A 21,382-nucleotide genomic window follows, 5' to 3' on the forward strand; every position below is an offset into this window, starting at 1 on the left:
CGAAGGATATTCATTTGTTAAATTTTTTATAGAAAGGTCAGAGGTGTTAAGTACTGCCTTGGGTCGTTCATTGCCATCCCATCCCCACTGCAGCTGCCCCTGCACTTCTGTGCGGATGAATTCATATAATGGTGTTTAAAATAAATTGGAAGGAAGCTGGTGGTGGTCCTGGTAGTTTTCCATTTTGACTGTCTTTTGCTTTACTTCTTTAAAAATGTTTCGGTAGTTTGCGTGAAATTAAAACGGCAATAATGAATAATTGTAAACTATTAAAGTATTTAAAAGCAGCTAGCAGGCAAGCTTATGAAAATAGTAAAATACAACAACTCGCGTTGGAATTGTTTTCGATTTCAGTCTAGCCTATGCCCTACCTACATACCATATACTATAAGTCAAGTTTAATGATGACATGATGGCCAGGTCGCGCCGGCTTTTTATTTTTTCTATTTACTTACTTTACTTTACGTTGTTTAGCTGCAAGGCAGCAGGGTCATCTATGAAAACCACCCTTTTTCTTTTACTTTGGACAACCATGGCCGGCACCAGCACTTACAGGAAACCGAAGGATCGATAACTAAGGCCAGCGACGGTTAAGGTATTATACCACACTTTCTTCGCCCGTGGCTCCGCTGTATTGATCATGTACAGCTCCTCATTTAACCCTCACACATGATTTCTCGAGCATTCGGCTGAGTAGACCGGGGGGCTGCATAGGTTCATCGGAACCCTTAGCAGAACGGCTACGCCGCTCACCCCATGGCTGCGCTAGTGGCACAGGTGAGGATCGAACCCGCAACCTCGTGATTGAGCAGCATATCACGAGTAAGGCAGGTCGACTAACGAACTGCGCCACTAAGCAACTATTTATGCATGATTATATTTTTAGTGGTTTCACAGCCGAGCTGAGCGAAACAATTTTACAAAAACCTTTAAAAATGCTAGTATTTTTCAACATTATTTAAATTGTATCACGTTGCCCACCGCGAGCTGATTACTCGTGAGGTCGAAATGGGCGCTGGGTGCGATCTTTCTGAAATTTTGCCTGTTGGTTCGGTGGATGATTTTAGCCACAGCGCCTTAAAATTAGCAAGATCGCAGATAATCACACAAAGTTACAGCTAATTTAGTGATGTAAACACTCGTCGCAATATACTGGAATTGGATCGAGCGCGTTTCTATGGTTACTAAGCGCGTGCCCAAATATAATAATGATTAGTCCGCTCATTAGCAATTTGAGAGCGTGTCGCATGTAGCATTATTATAATTCTATGATATAGTCTATATTAGATTTAGTTTTTCATTCCTTGGCGGTCCTCATTTCTGTGGGATATGTTAATGTCCCAGTTTATGTACCTTACATGATTTTGAAATATAGTATCAAGGAGAAATAAAACATAAAATTCAGTCATCCGATCAACACTAGAGGTCCTAATGAAATGAAATCAAGACTTCAAACACGTACAATTATTGGCACTAAAGAAGTATTGTCAAGTGTGATTCGTGGTCAGAAACGTATGCCATTCTGTATGTAAGCCACAATTAGGAGGAAACATCAAGATAGTACGATATTAGTATTACAACTTTACAGATGACAGATAACAAATGTAACTGTCACCAAAATGCAGTTAAGCCTAACGCCTACTTTAGGCCTAACTCTGCGTTGGGCCTTTCTGGTTAGGTCTAACTGCATCTTGGTGACAGTAAGGAGTAAGTATAACATCAAAATTTAACTAACCAAATATTTTAAAATTTAACTAACAACGACAGTTAAGACTAGCTTTGCAAATTTAAACTTGGCAATGTTGATACTAATTCGCGGCTTCGTTTTTAATACCTTAAAAACATTGGACAGTTGTAAACATCAAACACAGATGAAATCTTCAAAAGAGATCTCGCACTTTTAGTCATGACATATTATTATTATAAATACCAAACAAGATCTTGAAATTCAAAAGCTAGATTAGCACAAGTGACTAATTTAAGAATGCCCGATGGGTAAGGTGCACGGTTCAATACGGTAAACGTTAAATACTAGTGGAGCCGCGGCAAAGTACTAAAATGCGCGGGCAATTCTAAAATTTATAATGTCGCCGCGCCTCACGTCTTGTATTATTAGACAACAACATCAAATTCACTGTCCATATTTTGTAACAAAATCTAAAATTTCATAATACATGGTGTTGTATATGTTTTAATATCACTATAACTAAAGCGGACAAGCTTTTTATTTTACAACAATATCATTCGGTCTCCTTGTCACTGTAACACTTTGAAAGAAACACGAAGATTGAACAGCGAGACAGAGAATGGACAGTGAGACAGAAATTGAACAGTCAGACAGGGAATGAACACCGAGAAAGATTGATAGGTAAGACAGGGAATTGACTCTAAAATAGAGAATGAACACTGATGCAGAGATTGAATAATGAGACGGAGAATTAACGTCGAGACAGGAATGAACAGTGATTTAATAGTTAAACAAAGAATGATCACTGAGAAAGAGATTGAATAGTTAAACAAATAATGAACGTCGAGACAGATTGAATAGTGAGACGGAGAATGAACGTCGAGACAGAGAATGAACATTGAGACAGATTGAATAGTGAGACGGAGAATGAACGTCGAGACAGAGAATGAACATTGAGACAGATTGAATAGTGAGACGGAGAATGAACGTCGAGACAGAGAATGAACATTGAGACAGATTAAATAGTCAGACGGAGAATAAATGTCGAGACAGAGAATGAACGCTGAGACAAAGATTGAATAGTTAAACAAGAAAATGAACACTGAGACAGAGATTGAATAGTTAAACAGAGAATGAACGTTGAGACCGATTGAATAGTGAGATGGAGACAGATCGAATAGTTAGACGGAGAATATCATAATATGGTTAGTTTAATATCTAATATCTAAAATGATTGCACGGCTTTTAAAGTAATATATTATCAAACATTATCTTATCTATGTTATCTAATTTAGTTTCTTTTGTAAATATAGGATGCCACATCATTGACGGTATCTGACAGTTTCTTATATAATAATGCACGGACATCATCGTCCATCACGTCAAACTCAGGATCATTAACGAAGGAAGTTATTCTGTTTGAAAGCTCCCGCCAATCTCCTTTATAGTCTATGTCCCGTTTCTTCTTTCTTTTATCCCCATTTCCTCCAACCTCATCATCTTCTACTTCTTCATCCTCGTCTTCTGATGCTGGATAATCGCAGCATTTGTTTACATCTGCATCAGCTGGCCATATCCCAATATCACTTCCTGCAAAAATAATATCGGATTTTATATTTTGACTATTATAAGAATTGGAAGCAAAGCAATAGGGAAAACCTGGCAAACCCTGCGGAGATGTGATTTATGAGTCTGATGGCAGAGAGTGATAACCCACTTTAACAGACAAAATTATCTTTGTCTTTCCAACCCTGATAACAACCAGGGTCCACACGGATACCTCGCCTCGGAGGTCGAAGTAATGCCCTGCCTTTGATATTGATAATAATATTTACTGTTGGAAACTTCATATTTTCTCTACTAGCAGGCTCCACACCTCCTACATCGACGCGGACGCACTGCCATAGCACATGAACGAGTTATGAACCTCAATTTTGTCTTGTCTATTCAAATTGGAATGTAAACATGCATACAGATCAATTTAACAGACCTTTATCTTTTACGAAGAACAGTATGTTTCTGTAATCTTCAGGTAGGTCCTCCCATTGCATTTCATTAAACCATCATCAATAGCTTGAAAAATATGTCTGCAGGTGCAAGTTGGTCCTCTGATGTTCAGTTGGTGGGGCTCAGACCGGTGAGAGGATTTCACATAGAATACTCCATCAACGACCTTGCACACTTTGCTTGACCGTTTACCTTCTAAAATTACTGGCTGTTGTTCAAAAAATCAAACCAAGAGAGAACACATAATATTTTGTCGCTTTATAATTCAAATTATTACAAAAAAATACTCGATTCTCCAGAAATTTGCCTTGCACATATTATGTAGTGATATAGCACCAAGTTAGTGTCGTCGTTTTAAGCGGGTTTGAAACTTTTAACTCACCCTTATCGTATTTCAGTCGAAGTTTTCTCTTCTTTTTCCACCAATCCCAGAGAAGTTTGAGTGGAAGAGTAATTAATGAGGGAAACGTAGAGTAACACTGATGAAGACAGAGAGTTACCACTAAATGGGAGAGTAACTACTGAGCATGAGGGAAATGTAGAGTATCACTGACGAAGACAGAGAGTTAATACTGAGTGGGAGAATAACTTCTGAAGGAAATGTCTAGAGTAACACTGATGAAGATAGAGAGTTAACACTGATTGGGAGAATAACTACTGAGGGAAAGACAGAGAAGTTAACAGAGAGTTAACTCTCAGTGTGAGAGTAACTACTGAGTACTGAGGGAAATGTAGAATAACACTGATGAAGACAGAGAGTTAATACTGAGTGGGAGAGTAGCTACTGAGGGAAATATAGAATAACACTGACGAAGACAGAGAGTTAATACTTAGTGGGAGAATAACTACTGAGCATGAGGGAAATGTAGAGTATCACTGACAAAGACAGAGAGTTAATACTGAGTGAGGGAATAACTTCTGAAGGAAATGTCTAGAGTAACACTGATGAAGATAGAGAGTTAACACTGATTGGGAGAATAACTACTGAGGGAAAGACAGAGAAGTTAACAGAGAGTTAACTCTCAGTGTGAGAGTAACTACTGAGTACTGAGGGAAATGTAGAATAACACTGATGAAGACAGAGAGTTAATACTGAGTGGAAGAGTAGCTACTGAGGGAAATATATAGTAACACTGACGAAGACAGAGAGTTAATACTGAGTGGGAGAATAACTACTGAGGGAAATGTAGAGTAATACTGACGAAGACAGAGAGTTAATACTGAGTGGGAGAATAACTACTGAGCAAAATATAGAGTAACACTGACAAAGACAGAGAGTTAACTCTCAGTGTGATAGTAACTACTGAGGGAAATATAGAGTAACACTGACGAAGACAGAGAGTTAATACTGAGTGGGAGAATAACTAAGATGAGAGAAATGTAGAGTTACACTGATGACGACAGAGAGTTAACTCTCAGTGTGAGAGTAACTATACTGAGGGAAATGTAGAATAACACTGATGAAGACAGAGAGTTAATACTGAGTGGGAGAGTAGCTACTGAGGGAAATATAATAGAGTAACACTCACGAAGACAGAGAGTTAATACTGAGTCGAGTGGGAGATTAACTTCTGAAGGAAATGTCTAGAGTAACACTGATGAAGATAGAGAGTTAACACTGATTGGGAGAATAACTACTGAGGGAAATATAGAGTAACACTGACGAAGACAGAGAGTTAATACTGAGTGGAAGAATAACTGCTGAGAGAAATGTAGAGTAACACTGATGAAGACAGAGAGTTGATACTGAGTGGGAGAATAATTACTGAGAGAAATGTAGAGTAATACTGACGAAGACAGAGAGTTAATACTGAGTGGGAGAATAACTACTGAGCGAAATATAGAGTAACACTGACGAAGACAGAGAGTTAACTCTCAGTGTGAGAGTAACTACTGAGGGAAATGTAGAATAACACTGATGAAGACAGAGAGTTAATACTGAGTGGGAGAGTAGCTACTGAGGGAAATATAATAGAGTAACACTCACGAAGACAGAGAGTTAATACTGAGTCGAGTGGGAGATTAACTTCTGAAGGAAATGTCTAGAGTAACACTGATGAAGATAGAGAGTTAACACTGATTGGGAGAATAACTACTGAGGGAAATATATAGTAACACTGACGAAGACAGAGAGCTAGAGTTAATACTGAGTGGAAGAATAACTGCTGAGAGAAATGTAGAGTAACACTGATGAAGACAGAGAGCTAGAGTTAATACTGAGTGGGAGAATAACTACTGAGAGAAATGTAGAGTAACACTGATGAAGACAGAGAGTTGATACTGAGTGGGAGAATAATTACTGAGAGAAATGTAGAGTAATACTGACGAAGACAGAGAGTTAATACTGAGTGGGAGAATAACTACTGAGCGAAATATAGAGTAACACTGACGAAGACAGAGAGTTAACTCTCAGTGTGAGAGTAACTACTGAGGGAAATGTAGAATAACACTGATGAAGACAGAGAGTTAATACTGAGTGGGAGAGTAGCTACTGAGGGAAATATAGAGTAACACTGACGAAGACAGAGAGTTAATACTGAGTGGGAGAATAACTTCTGAACGAAATGTCTAGAGTAACACTGATGAAGATAGAGAGTTAACACTGATTGGGAGAATAACTACTGAGGGAAATATAGAGTAACACTGATGAAGACAGAGAGTTAATACTGAGTGGAAGAATAACTGCAGAGAGAAATGTAGAGTAACACTGATGAAGACAGAGAGTTAATACTGAGTGGAAGAGTAACTACTGAGAGAAATGTAGAGTAACACTGATGAAGACAGAGAGTGAACAATGAGTAGGGGGACATAAAATATGAAGTGCATGATAGTTGAATTACTCACACTGTAACTTTGATGTTATTCGATGAACCAACAAATCTCACATAGGCACAGAATTTAGTGATCGTTACATCGTTTGCAACACCAATAAAAACCTGAAAAATGGAAGTAATGATGTACTATTATCTCTACTATAGTTCAGAGAATTGTTTCTGTCTGTACGACCGCCCACGTGCAAATTAGATGAGAAATAGGAAGTTGCATAGTAACCATGGTAACGAAGATTGTTGTTCCCACGTGCACGTGCAAGGATTTGAGAGAGGCATTTTGATCGGTTTTTGTTATTACGTGGTGTTAAGTGCGAGCTATATTTTAATTGGCTGTATCTTCGGTTGTGATGAATATTTTTTTGATGCGATAGAAACTGACTACCAAAGAATAGTATTAGCTTCCTCCCTGTGACCACGGGTTTTCTAGTATAATTATGTAGGGGACAAGGTTACAACGAAACAGAACATCTTACAATCATCAAAAAGCGAAGATTTTATATCAAGATTAATATACAATGTAATATATTATATTTTATATAATATATTGATATTATATAAAGGATCATAGCAAGTATGTTGAACCTGATCATAACAATTTGAGGTTTCAATACTTACGTCTCACATACCTAAAGCCAGTCAATATCTGTTTCAATGTTTCTATCATGGCAGTCCAGAGTAACTATAGCTGTATTCTCTTGCATGTTTATTATCAGTTTCGCATCAATGAGGCAGAAGGAAGTCACTGACGAAACGTATGCATTCAGAATTGCACAACTTGCAATGCACCTATTATGTTGGTAACCGTTGATGCTGTCTGCCAATTCATCACAGCAGATGAAAAAGCACTCGAAACAACAACCATGTAGCTCTTTCAAATTCAAGCTGTATAACTATAGTCTATAATGCATATTATAATATGATCTACTGATGCAGGCGAAGCTAGGTCAGGAACGCAGCAATGTGAAGTGTGAACCGACGAAACCGGAAACAGGTAACCAAAGATCTCTGAATTCTCTGGTCCATTATTCAGTTCTGATGTTTCACACACACATACCTAAAATGAAGTAAATGTTATGAACGGCTATTTTTAAAAGAATACTAGAACTTGTATTATTTTTCTTCCCAATATAAAGATATACCAGTAGTTTGGCTGTTCAATATATTTTCATATTATATAAGATAACTGTATCGAGTGTACTTCTATATAACAAGAATCAGCTCTACAAAAGAGAATTGGAGTTGCTAAAAAATAGCAAAAAAAACAAATACATCTAAGTTGAGGTCAAACACAATGAAAAGTTTTCCAATGTGAAATTAATAGAAACATTTCCAACGGAAGTTTTTTAGAGGGTGAGACCTTTTTTAAATAAATTGACTGTCTAAAACAGAATTGCATATACTGCATAGGCTCAATAAAATGTGACCTCCAGATCAGTAAAATTAGGGGTGCTGGGAGAGCTGCATAGAGTCCACTAGTATTTAATATTAGCCTGTACTGGCTCAATAAAATGTGACCTCCAGATCAGTAAAATTAGGGGTGCTGGGAGAGCTGCATAGAGTCCACTAGTATTTAATATTAGCCTGTACTGGCTCAATAAAATGTGACCTCCAGATCAGTAAAATTAGGGGTGCTGGGAGAGCTGCATAGAGTCCACTAGTATTTAATATTAGCCTGTACTGGCTCAATAAAATGTGACCTCCAGATCAGTAAAATTAGGGGTGCTGGGAGAGCTGCATAGAGTCCACTAGTATTTAATATTAGCCTGTACTGGCTCAATAAAATGTGACCTCCAGATCAGTAAAATTAGGGGTGCTGGGAGAGCTGCATAGAGTCCACTAGTATTTAATATTAGCCTGTACTGGCTCAATAAAATGTGACCTCCAGATCAGTAAAATTAGGGGCGCTGGGAGAGCTGCATAGAGTCCACTAGTATTTAATATTAGCCTGTACTGGCTCAATAAAATGTGACCTCCAGATCAGTAAAATTAGGGGTGCTGGGAGAGCTGCATAGAGTCCACTAGTATTTAATATTAGCCGTTCAATACCGGCAGTCATCTCTTTTTTACTTTTTGAAAAAGTTCGTCCATCTTCTCCCCCACATAGCATGTATTGACTGTTGAGTCTTAACTAGATCTACCGTATTTTCCAGGCTTCAAAGGGTGTAGTTGTTCCATGCTCCAATTAATTCTAATTAATAATAAATTGAATTATAAACACTGCTCTCAAGTTTTAAAACTTTTACTCAGCTGTGTGAGAACAACTACAAAAGAACAAACTGAGATAAGTGCCACAAAAACTCTATCCTAAATTAACAGCCTTCCCGGCAATACACGAAATAATAATATAACTCAGTAACTTAGAGTCTCGAGTTCATGAATTAAGTTTTTCCAAATCATGAGTTGATAAACCGGTGAACAGATAAGTCTTGTAGAACTTGTAACTCTTCACTTTATATATCGTCGATCGGGTCCTGAAATATTAAACTCTGTTAATTTATGATCACAATTATATATCTATGGGGCCATCAGCCATCTACTTAGTACGTCTTGCATGTATGATATAGAGGGGTTGGATTTGGAATTTCGGACAGGGGGATGCCGAGGGGGGAGGGGTGGTTTCTGAAAATCCGGACGTCCGTGGGGCGGGGTACACCTTTTCACACCAGCCAAACAAAGGCCTAAGTTCTCAAATAATTACATGATAAAATTTTATAATGGATTACGTGGTGGTGCAGTGTGCGCGCGCGGACGCGCGAAATATTAATTTGATTTTTGGTTGTTGAAAATTGTGTCTTTTTAGCACGAAAACTGCCGAAAATTTGCTAGTTGAAACAGATGTTAACTCACCCTGGTTATTTTGTGAAATTTGATTTGGTACATTGCAAACTAGGGCCTCTGACCGAACTTTTGAGGGGCTTCCGGACTTGAGGGGCTTAGGCCCCAAGTTGGCGCTAGCACCCTGCGTTGATGAACGTTTTAGTAGAAGTTCAACTACAAATCGATTGTTTACATTTTACAACTAAGTCAAGTAACGACCACTTTGAGATCTTGCAGATCTTAGCACCGTAGCTGTTCATTGTAATAGCCCTCGACTATTGCAGGAGACAAGCCTTAAGCAAGCACCCTGAAATATGATTTACCATAAAGCCTTATAGGAGTGGGAGAGTTAAGGCGGAGAATATATCGGACACAGTTTTTGCAGATGACATTGCTCTTATAGCGAATTCTGTAAAAGAGGCAGAGAAGCTGATGCAAGAGGTTGAAAGAGTTACCACTACAGTGGAACTTAGAATGAATGAAAGGAAAACCAAATTCATTACACATTTGTTTGGTTGTATTCTTAAGTGCTCGCTTATCAGTTATTTGTTGCTAAATTGTGAGCCGAGCATGCAATAAGGTGAAGCGAGACATACAATCACAAGTACGAGAGTTTATCAGCTGTTTATATACAACCACACTTCTGGTATATATACTGAAACGTGAATTATCGGTTTTAATTCATGTCTGCTTTTTTTAAACCATCGAAGGACAGAGAGGATCTCAACAGCTGGTGGACACAGACGGCAACTCCGATCCTAATGAAAATAAACAGATGGATATCGACGCAGATGAACTATCTAAGAAACTGGATGCATCATGCAGCAACAAGCAACGGATGTGTTGACTACACAATGGGGATATGCCCTCACGGAATAAGTGGACGGACTCTCCACCAGGGTAAAACTACATACAGCAAGCTTCATCCTAAGCCGCTGTAAAAAGTTTACACGTTTCAGCACTGATTCTAATGAGGGCTGTACTTTAGGTTCAGGGTGTCAGCTCTACCACCCAAAGCAAAAACTCGGTTCAACACAAGCAGTGTTTTAAAGAACAATGCACTCTTGTTCATCTGGTGGGAACTAAGCGTGTTAAACCCTCCAAAGATAAAGATACTCGGAAGAAGGACGGCAAATATCCAGGTGGTGAGAGCCGTCCAGATCGGGGATCTTACAGGCGCACTGAGGGTACTTCTGCTGCCAACGAGCCTTCGGAAAAAACGACCGACATGGCAACTCTCAACATTCAACCTCTTTAAATTTAGAGATACAGTACAGAACCTACTCAAAGTGATGCAGGCAAACTTTCAGTCGGAAATAATTTCCCTAAAGAATCAAATAAAATAGCAGGTCAAGAGTCGAAATTCAGCAGCTTCTTCCCAACTGCGAACCAGATGCCTCATGCTCAAATGTTCCCGCCAAAATTTTACATACCTAACTTCCTGTTCCATTTGTCCTTGTATCTTTCAACCGGATATTATCCAACTACCAGTATACAATTTACACTATACATTGCACAGTGCAGTGTACACTGTACACCTAAACTCACGAACATGCAGTAGATGAATCCATAAATTTGGAACATGGGGACATCGAAGTATTGGCTGTATTTGAGTGCTGGGAAGCCTCAATTCGGTTTTCTAAGATGGAAAAAGTAGTCAGAACGGTCCAAAATTGGTCGAGTGACATATTGGGTACTTGTGGAGATATGAGAGCAGCAAACCCCAGATAAGTTCGCACCAAAGTGTCATTGTTATAGAGAAATGTAGCATAATATTTTGTGCTCCTCTTGATTGCAGTAGAATGTCCAACTTCTCAGTGGTATGGGTAACACTATTGTGGCCCCAATATATTCATCACTAAATGTTAAGATCGTAAACAGGGAGACAATTTGGACTCACCCTATGTGTAACCCCATCGTTGATGCTGCCCTCCATGCCAACTCCATAGGTTTACCTCGCATATAGTGATTAGTGATAGACAGTTACCTGAAAGATGAAGTGGTTGGAAAAGTGAACAGACTATATTCAGGGACAAACCGTCCTTTTAATAGGAAAGATGATGTTTTTTTTTATTATTAAATACTTTTCAAATTTTACAGAGTACAGCAATAGATGAATATAAAATAGAATCGTTCAAAATATCGCCCCCATCTGTAAAATATGATGGGCACCCAAACACGGTAAACACATAGTGAACTATGTCCGCAGTAACTTGGACCCATACATAGTAGCAAGCATTTAATGTTTAATGCGGTTTTCAGCGAACCTTTTCGTCGTTGAACTTGAGAAGCATTTTCTTTTCGTTAGCACTACGGGACGAAAAACAGGACACCGGAGTTGGAGATTGTTGACACGGAGAAGTCCAGCACGAACCTGGGTAACTTAAATCAGTCTTATGAGGTGGATTAATTTCGTTACTGAACAAATTTCGATATTTTAAAGTCAGTAGTCGGTACCATCTTTTGCGGTTCGATTTTATAGTAGAATTCATAAGATTTGATATCAGAATCTTGCCATAATTCTGTTATACAGTGGACTGAATGACAGTTAATTAACAAGCACGCATATTAGACGACCTGCATTAGTGCAAGATATCACGTGGACCGGTCACGTGCAAAGCATCTCAACTTCCGCACTATCTGGGTAGTTTGTACATGAGAACCCTCGTTACCATGGTTTCTACGCAACTTGTATTCGTTTACATAATTTGCACGTGGGCGGTCGTACATTATACATTATACAGCAGAAATAATTCTTTGAATTATAGTATTGATGAGAGGTTCAGTTGGTCCTTACTGCTTCAAAGTCAAACACAATATAATCTACAGGCTTTAGTACTTTATAATTATTACTCATGTACGAGTTCTAAATATCATGTAGCTTTATATATTATAGAATATTCGGTGCAACCATATTTTACTTTGAGCAAACAATTGTACCTATATATTCTCATCGTTGAGAGTAGTAGAATATTCTATATCACGTGCTCCGGAACTCCGTTATTATCCAACTTTTAACATAATATACATTTTAGAGGCAGCTTCTAATTTTAGCATGTTTGGAACATCATAAGAAGGGAAGCTTTGTAAGTAAGGGGTATTGTTTACTTTTACGCGATCGTGATATATAAGACCAACAAATTAAGATTTAAAATATTTCTCACGGTAGCAAATATTTTGTAATGCGATGTAACTTCGCTTCCTTTTCATAACATAAAACCGCAGTACTAAACACAGCATGAGCACTTATATCGACTCAGCCCTGCTCATTAATTATTAACACTAGCTGCAGGTATAGCTTATAATTACAAGAATGTTAGTTCACATGTCCATGTCCATCTAAACTTTAATGAAAAGGATTATTGCTAAATAAATGGCCCGCTTGTAACTGATTTTAAACAGACCTGGTATATAATTTTCCATTAAGTTCCTTTGATAGTAAGTCTAGCCAATCTTCGAGCAGTATCCGTGGCATCCGTACTAACGTCAACACACTCTTTCATAAAGTACAGTACTGGAACCAAATTTACGATCTGAAGAGTAAATATCACAATAATTTACAGAAATTATTTGAAACCTACTTGTCAGTTATATCAATTTACAATATATAGTAATCTGCTAGGGCTTTCCTAATATTGATTATACGGTCCGGTTGAGTACACATTCTAAAACAATACCAGTTTAACGATATTTTAATTCAAATTCTACTCTATTCTTCTATTTCAGTCTGTTTCTAATATGAGCATTGCTCCTCGAGGCTCGACCATCTCAAGTTTAATTGTTACCAATTTTAAACGAAAAGTGCTGCAGTCTTCAATCTAAAACTGACCTGAACACTGAAGGCGGCAATGCTTGACATCTTGTTAGTATGAAGTATCCCTTCATCAGGTTCAGGAGAGGTGTGCGGGGATCTTTATTAGCAGGCTTTCCTGGACCACGATTTAGCTGACAGGGTTCTCCTGAGAAAATAAAATAGTCAACATGCGTTTTGCATTTATGTTTGCAACTGTCAGACAGCGACAGGATGCAAAAATATGAACTTTCATAAATTAAATATAAAGAACAAAAGGTACCATGCAGCTGTAAAATTCAGTCAGTATATTTTTAAATGCCTTAATTGGTAATCAGAATCCAGACAAAAGATGGTGGCTTAATAAATACGTTACATAAACTTTATACCAAAAGCATAGACCGTACCTGACTCAATCGATTATTGGTATCGCCGTTTGCACCGTTTACTTAGGGAACAGAGGCGATAATACCAACCGGATAGCAGGTCAATGGCAGTTTTGTCAGATTTGTCAGAGAATTTGGCATGTCTCTAGTACCTTTTGGTCTTCCCAAGATGCTCGATCATGGACATTCTTAAGAAGCTTGTCGATAATTTCAACACTAGGGTAACCTAGAAACAAACACAATTAACTCATAATAGTAAGAGGACATAAATTAGACCATGCAGTACGATGTTAACACTGCGATGTTAACACTGGACGGTTACATAGCGAATGTAGTTGATTAGAATTCCTGCAATTCAAGCAGTTATTCGCATACAAAATCTTTGAAAAGCGAAGCGGGATATGTACAGGAATCTTAACTTACTTTTTGTTTGGTTGCCACCTCTTGGCAAAGAATGCAGTTATCTAGCGTAAAGTTGACCCGAGAAACGTTTCTATTTAGACAAGTTTATAGCAATCTGAAAGTGAGGACGGTTAGATTAAATTAACAGATTACGACAGTAAAAAGTAAGTTCGAATTTCTAACAATTTTTTTGTGCACAAATATTCATGGCATGAGAGTATTAAAGTTGTACAAAAGAGCACACATACCGTACGATTGCAGTTCACGAATGGACAATGTGAAAAATCTTTATTTATCGGGCATCCCTGTGGGAACGCAGAGCGGGCCTACACACGCTTTGAGTTAAGTCTCCATTCATTCCAATAATATAGTACAGTATGGCAGCGAAACAAAGTTGGCAACAATATGATCGTAAGGGTCTTAGATAGTACTACCATATTCCGTTGCGAAATCGTGAACAAACAGACCGGTCCAATTTCAACCACAAACGGAACACTACAAGGAATAGAACATAGATTAAACATTACAACAATAACCCTTGGTAACGTAACGCTTGCGGAGGAATTCAAATATCAAAAAAATAGAATTTATTTTTTGAGCCGCGCATTATTTGACAATTTTTATGTTTATTTACCAATTATATTATATATATATTATTTGGACAAGATTATAGTAATCTGAAAGTGAGGACGGTTAGATTAAATTAACAGATTACGAAAGTAAAAAGTAAGATAGATTAAATTCGAATTTCTAACAATTTTTTATGCACAAATATTCATGGCATGCGAGTATAAAAGTTGTACAAAAAGAGCACACGTACCTTTTGATTGCAGTTCACGAATGAACAATGTGAGAAATCTTTATCTATCGGGCATCCCTGGGGAACGCAGGGCGGGCCTACACCCCACACACTTCGAGTTCAAGTCTTCCTCCACAGCATTCCAATAATATGGTACAGTAGAATGATCCCAGGGGTGAAGCAAAATAGGGAGTGGCAGCGCGACAAAGTTGGCAACAATATGATCGTAAGGGTCTTAGCTAATACTACCATATTCCGTTGCGAAATCGTTGTGAACAAACAAACCGATCCGATTCCAACCACAAACGGAACTCTACAAGCAACATAGATTTAGAGTTCCTACAATTACCCATAGAAACGTAACGCTTGCGGAGATATTCAAATATTAAAAATGTACAGCATTTAGTGTTTTGAGCCGCGCATTTTTGAACTTTTGTCGTGTTTATTTACACAATTATTTGGCGAATGTAATTACAAATCTAAATATCGAAAATATGAGATTCCAGATTCTTAATTTCAAAATTTATGTTTCTTCATACTTAAATAGGTACGTGGCACTAATATTTGTCATTTATTTTGCACGATACGTGCTTTTAAATTTTAATAAGTGTAATGAAACTATAAATTTACTTTATCATTTATATATTATGATTTTGGCCTAATAACTTGGTGAATTAAAACTTTGTGATCGCAATGGATATTTGAAGTTTATTTGTGATATCATTATTTCTGCCGCAACATTGTGATTTTTAATAAAAATTATCAATAACTAGAACTTACAACATATAAAGACGCGCGCGATAAAAATACAAAGTTATTATGAATAATTTATATATAAACAGTTTTTTCAATTAGTAATTTACAATGGAAAAGGTTGTTATATATTAAAATAAAAATAAAAGCGACCAAATGAATCAACTTCAACACGGGAAAAAAAAGTGATGTACATTTTACAATGTGTTTTAAATACAAGTAATCGTATTACTTATATTTTGCATTATATAACGGCATAGTCATACTAATTTATTATATATATAAAAAACAGCAATTGCACATCAAAATTCCCATCAAATGTCAAAAATTAGAAATTTAATGCAGTATAAATATTAACAATAGTTATATGCATGGTTGATGTTGAACTAAACTGTGCAAAAGCTGCGCGCGCAATGCAAACTACAAGCGTTTAGTTGCAAATCAAGGTCTACCGAACTTTGTAGGGCGCGAAACGTTTTTATCTTGACGTGTTTGCGCGTCCTGAGTAATCAGCTCGCGGTGGGTGTGACCTTGTCATACGTTGTATGACTATGACCCGCCGCGCGCACGAAGTGCGCGGCTCCCCCTGTATCGTCGAAGACGAATATAGTGAAGCGACAGTGGGGGTCACCACGTGATACAATTGTGACCCCCATTGTCGTTTCACTATAGTGTAAACCCTGTAGATCGGAGTTTCTACTAGATCGTGCGCGGCAGGGCATATAACGTATGACTAGGGGGTGCAGGATAAAAATAAACTTGCTCGGATTATCAACATTTTTGTACTATTGTTTTCTAGAGATTGTGAAAATTTTCATAGTACCATGAAATTTGTCATATCTTTTTTGGAATGATCAGTGAGTTTCGCCTAGGTGCCATATTTGATGGTGCGCGGCCTTTGGCGTAAAAGAATGAAGAAGGTGTAAACAGTAAAAGTCTCGTAATTTGACGAAATTCGTTGATTTTTGTTGTATTATTCTGTCATATCTTCAGTTCCTTGAATGAGATCATTCTGAAAATTTGTGACAACCTTCCAATGGCAATAGGGCTTTCACATCTTTCCGAAAAATTTGGTGGATATCTAAGTTGATATAGTTAATAGTGATGAAAATGGGGCAAAATACAGCAAAATACGCCGCTGTTAGCTGTTATATCAATATGACATAAAACTTTGATGGTTGGATATGCTTTACATTTTTCGGACATTTTCCTTGTAGATTTATAATTAAGCTAACCAATTGTTGTTAAAATTGGATCAAAGGAAGGTTACTCAATGCGCATTTGTTTCAAGAATTTTGTGCTGGCCGAAATTAGTGACTAGATGTTTTGAAAGAGCATTAAAATGATTCGTATTTTGTAAAAAGTTAAAGCAATGATGTTTACTTAGAAGACTTGATTAAAATTTTAATGCGTTTTTGGGTAAAGCTGTGCGCGAGGCAAGCTGTATTCTCCATACTCCTCTTAAAATAACGAGATTTTAACCTTCTAGTCAGAAAAATCGATCATCGAATTTTTTAACGGGTGATACTCGTAAAATATCTGTTCCATATATTGGACCGTCGACGAGTCCAACTCGGCGCGCGTCCTGGTAGGTTGTAAACCTACAACAAATTTTGTGCTGGCCGAAATTAGCGCTAAAAAACCATCCTACAGTCGGCACGCGCGGCTCACTGTCGATGGCGCACTACCTAGTATGACAATATTTATAAACTGTTCATGCTGTCAGTTGACTGATATTTTGTATTTGCCTGCAAAACCGTTTAAATCATTTTAAGTTGTTCTATACTTATAGTTAGGCAAAACTTGTCTCAATCACACGTCGTGACCCTCATCGCCATTTTATCTACATTTGATTTAGTATATAATAGTAATAGTATCGGGGCGATCGAAAGCCACGATCACGATATTATTATTACAGCTGCGCACTCGTGCGCTGCGCGTTGGGCCTACAATGTGAGGCAAGTTTTAACCCTATTATAATATTATATGTTAGGGGTTTTTAGGAATCAGCACCCAAAAAAACGTTGAATGATGCAACTTTGGAACTTTCACATGCTCAGGGCCCGGCCGTTTGTAAAAAACTCAACATTCTTGGCAAAAGATGATCAATGCAGTATCAATGATTATTATTATTAATGCATGGGATCGGCAATCTTATCACTTATAGTCACTTTCTATTAGGGGGTACGGTGCACGATAAAAATAAACTTGCTCGGATTTTCAAAATGTTTGTACCATTGCTTTCTAGAGATTGTGAGAATTTTCACACTAGTACCAAATTTGTCATAACTTTTTGGAATGATCAGTGAGTTTCGCCTAGGTACCATATTTGATGGTGCGCGGCTTTTGGAGTAAAATTAGGTGTAAAATAAAGTCGCGTAATTTGACGAAATTCGTAAATTTTTGTCGTATTATTTTGTCATATCTTCGGTTCCTAAACATGAATCATGCTGAAAATTTGTCAGAACCTTCCAATCATACTTAACTACCGAACCTAATTTAGTTGGGAGAGATTGGCCTTGATTAAGAAGTCTAAAAATGACAAAATAGGTATAAATCCGTTAATAACTCAAATTCTGACCTTCGAAATTGCTCAAACTAATTTAGGTTCAGTAGGAAATAGGTGTTTACGTAAGCTGACCAAATTTCAACTAAATTGTTATATGGGAAGTATTATAATTTTTTGATTGTTTCTGAAATAATGTGCTGGCCGAAATAAGAGCTAAATGAGTAAAAACGATTCAATGGTCAGCGCGCGTGTCTTACGGTCGATGGCGCACTGCCTATATCTATTTCTAAGCGACGTTAAATTTAATGTCATTATTAATTAAAAATTCCAAACAAGGGATAATAAAATTCCAAACAAGGGATAATATAGTTGAATACAACGCCCAAGTCACAAGTTTAATCTTTCCCTATTTCATTCCATATTTTAATTAATTTGAAAATAAACGTATGGGTTTCCAATTCTGTAGTCAGTGGTGAAGTTGGATAACGTTGCTTTGTGCTTGTTATAATTTAACTGGATGACGTTGTAGGTTTACAACCTACCAGGATGCGCGCCGATTTGACCCGTCGACGGTCCAATATATGGAACAGATATTTTACGTTAAGGATGAAGGGAAATTTAAAAATTTGTGATTCGCGCATGCAGTATGGTGGTCTATCTCTGAAATTAAAATAAATATCGACCTCCGGTTTCACTTTCAGCAAAATGTTTGTCTCGTGAAATAAAACTAAAGTTAGCTTCCAATAGCAAAATGTGGGACAACGTAAGCAGTAAGTTTTGAGTTATCCCAAAAAGTCTTATTTTGGGCCGAATAAAAGTTCACAACTTCAAACTGTAACTTTGCAGATTCCTGTCCTCTGATTGGCTGAATTGTGTCACGTGCAGCTTAAACGGGTGATACTCGTAAAATATCTGTTCCACCGTCACGAGTCCAACTCGGCGCGCGTCCTGGTAGGTTGTAAATCTACAAGTGCAGCTTGGACAATGGAATGCGTCACGCGAGCTCAAACCTCGGCTGTTAAAAAGCACATAACCTCTAGCGAGCCCGCCAGCCGGTATTATTTTGTATCACGTGGTGACCCCCACGGTCGCTTCACTATAGTGTAGAGTTTCGACGATACAGGGGGAGCCGCGCACTCGTGCGCGGCGGGTCATACAACGTATGACAAGTATTATTTACAGCCGGTCAATAGTAAGGTTTTTGAAGAATGAACGTAGTATATATAGAGTCAATGACAATAATTAACAATAACGGGTGATACCCGTAAAATATTTGTTCCAAATATTATTATTAGACCGACTTTTACCTGGGGACCTCAGCTCAGGCTATTATGGTCATAAACATAGAAATTCGGCGGAATGACAGGCTGAGCGCGGCCCAGTAAGAGGTGCAGTGACTTTGAGCAGGATACTCGCATGATCGCTCGATTTTACAATCAACAATCCTTGACCGATTTGGTCACGTGACAGGCTAGTAAAATACGAATTCGATTGTTTAGGGCTCAGGTTAGGGTCAGGGTTGTGATAATATATATAAGGGTTATGGTTAGCTTCGGGGTTATGGTTAGGGTTAGGGCCGGGTTGGGATAAGGGTTTATGTAAAACCGTTTTGTACGGCTGCAAAACCATAAAAACCAAATGCCAAAGTCACGTGAAATTTTTGGGCGAGCGAATTAGTAAAAGCCATCCTTGACATACGTTGCATGCCACTTTTCGCGCGCGAAGCGCGCGCCGCCGATCTCTGATATTGGATACGAAACATGTATCAATACAATCCAATAATCAAATTTTACAATCTAACTCAGCGCGCGGCTCCTGTAGCGTATACGTCACTTTTCTCTGATTGGTAGTTAGCGTGCACGTGTTTTTTTCTGAGGCTACAATTGGTTCTTAACGATCACGTGAATGCTGCAGGTCACGCGCACACCAACTTCTAATGCATAATGAGCACTCGCACTTTTTTTCAGTGCGATGGAGATCTTATTTCACTCAGCCCGAATAGAGATTCGGCGGAATGATAGGCTGAGCGCGGCCCGGCCCAGTAAGCAGTAATAGGTAGTGCGCCATCGACAGTGAGCCGCGCGTGCCGACTGTAGGAAGGTTTTTTAGCGCTAATTTCGGCCAGCACAATTTTCTTCAAACAAATAGATATTAAGTATCCTTCCCGACCGCCGATTGCAACAAAAATTGGTAAGCTTACTTATAGACTTACAAAGAAGGTGTCCGAAAAGTTTAAAGCATATCAAACCATCAAACATTATGTTACAGCTAAAAGCAACGTATTTTGCCCCATTTTGATCACTATATTAACTCCGATATCCACCAAATTTTTCGGACAGTTGTGAAAGCCCTATTGGAAGGTCGTCGACAATTTTCAGAATGATCTCATTCAAGGAACTGAAGATATATCCAAATAATACGACAAAAATCAACGAATTTGGTCAAAATTGGTCAAATTACGCGACTTTTACAGCTAATTTTGCTCCAAAAGCCGCGCACCATCAAATATGGCACCTAGGCGAAACTCACTAATCTTTCCAAAAAGGTATAAAAAATTTGGTATTGTGAAAATTCTCACAGTCTCTAGAAAACAATGGTACAAAAATTTTAAAAATCCGAGCAAGTTTATTTTTATGGTGCACCCCCTAGCAGTAAGACCGACCGTCGACGAGTCCAACTCGGTGCGCTTCTTGGTAGGTTATAAACCTACAAGGTCAATGACAAAGTGACATGCAAATACATTTGTTGTTTTTTAGTAAAATAAAAAGGTAAAAGTTGCTCTTTAAAAATAACGATCAATCAGGCTTTTTAAAATACCGCGCCAATAAGTTAAATTTTTTACTACAAGTACATGACTAAAACTTACCTGGGGAGATTCGGTGGAATGACAGGCTGAGCGCGGCCTAGTATGAGTAAGACTAAAACTAAAACTAAAAGTTATAGTTGTATTACTATTAAAACCAAATTGCATATTCATAATTATTGAAGCGGATGTTTAATTTTTAAGTCTAAGCCCAAGATGCATAAAAATAAAAAATTAAACTTTGCAAAAGTGGCCAGTGATCTATACTGAATAAATTTTAAAGTAACCAACCAATAATTTAAAATTTAATGTTGTACCCCAGTCATTGTAAGAACTACTAGCACTAGCAGTGAACTGGTAATAACGTACAGCAACGTGGTGACAAATGGGTTGAAGAAGGCAGCAAACGCCACTCCACCGATCGCACCCATGTATGCGACTGTAAACATCAAAGTGCTACTTGCTGCTATTCCATCCGATCCAAAGTATTCAGCATCTAACTGTAGGATGAGGGTTTCCGTCGTTTGCATCCCGTAAGCCATCTTTGCTACGCCCAAGCAGGCGTACTGAACCCATGATTCCGGCTTGAACATGACAA

The 21,382-nt window shown here is 38.0% G+C and overlaps 2 long non-coding RNA genes across 3 annotated transcripts; both read right to left on the bottom strand.

Moving 5' to 3' along the window:
* Window positions 1-2,141: 2,141 nt before the first annotated feature.
* LOC134814081 (uncharacterized) lies at window positions 2,142-7,266 on the bottom strand. 2 transcript variants are annotated; one of them, XR_010160092.1, is made up of 5 exons: window positions 7,152-7,266; window positions 6,539-6,630; window positions 4,077-4,173; window positions 3,678-3,889; window positions 2,142-3,277 (listed from the first exon to the last, which is right to left on the bottom strand). It is a non-coding gene; the product is annotated as an uncharacterized LOC134814081 (long non-coding RNA). The 2 variants fall into 2 exon arrangements; XR_010160093.1 differs by having other exon boundaries at window positions 7,141-7,266.
* Window positions 7,267-8,570: 1,304 nt separating this feature from the next.
* Window positions 8,571-14,425, bottom strand: LOC134813966 (uncharacterized). The gene is made up of 8 exons (XR_010160074.1): window positions 14,169-14,425; window positions 13,942-14,035; window positions 13,540-13,744; window positions 13,172-13,301; window positions 12,747-12,875; window positions 11,610-11,716; window positions 11,243-11,329; window positions 8,571-8,996 (listed from the first exon to the last, which is right to left on the bottom strand). It is a non-coding gene; the product is annotated as an uncharacterized LOC134813966 (long non-coding RNA).
* Between the last annotated feature and the right edge of the window lie 6,957 nt (window positions 14,426-21,382).

This window comes from Bolinopsis microptera, chromosome 4, assembly GCF_026151205.1.
Source record: "Bolinopsis microptera isolate Bmic1 chromosome 4, MBARI_Bmic_1.0, whole genome shotgun sequence".
In the NCBI taxonomy this organism is placed as follows: domain Eukaryota; kingdom Metazoa; phylum Ctenophora; class Tentaculata; order Lobata; family Bolinopsidae; genus Bolinopsis; species Bolinopsis microptera.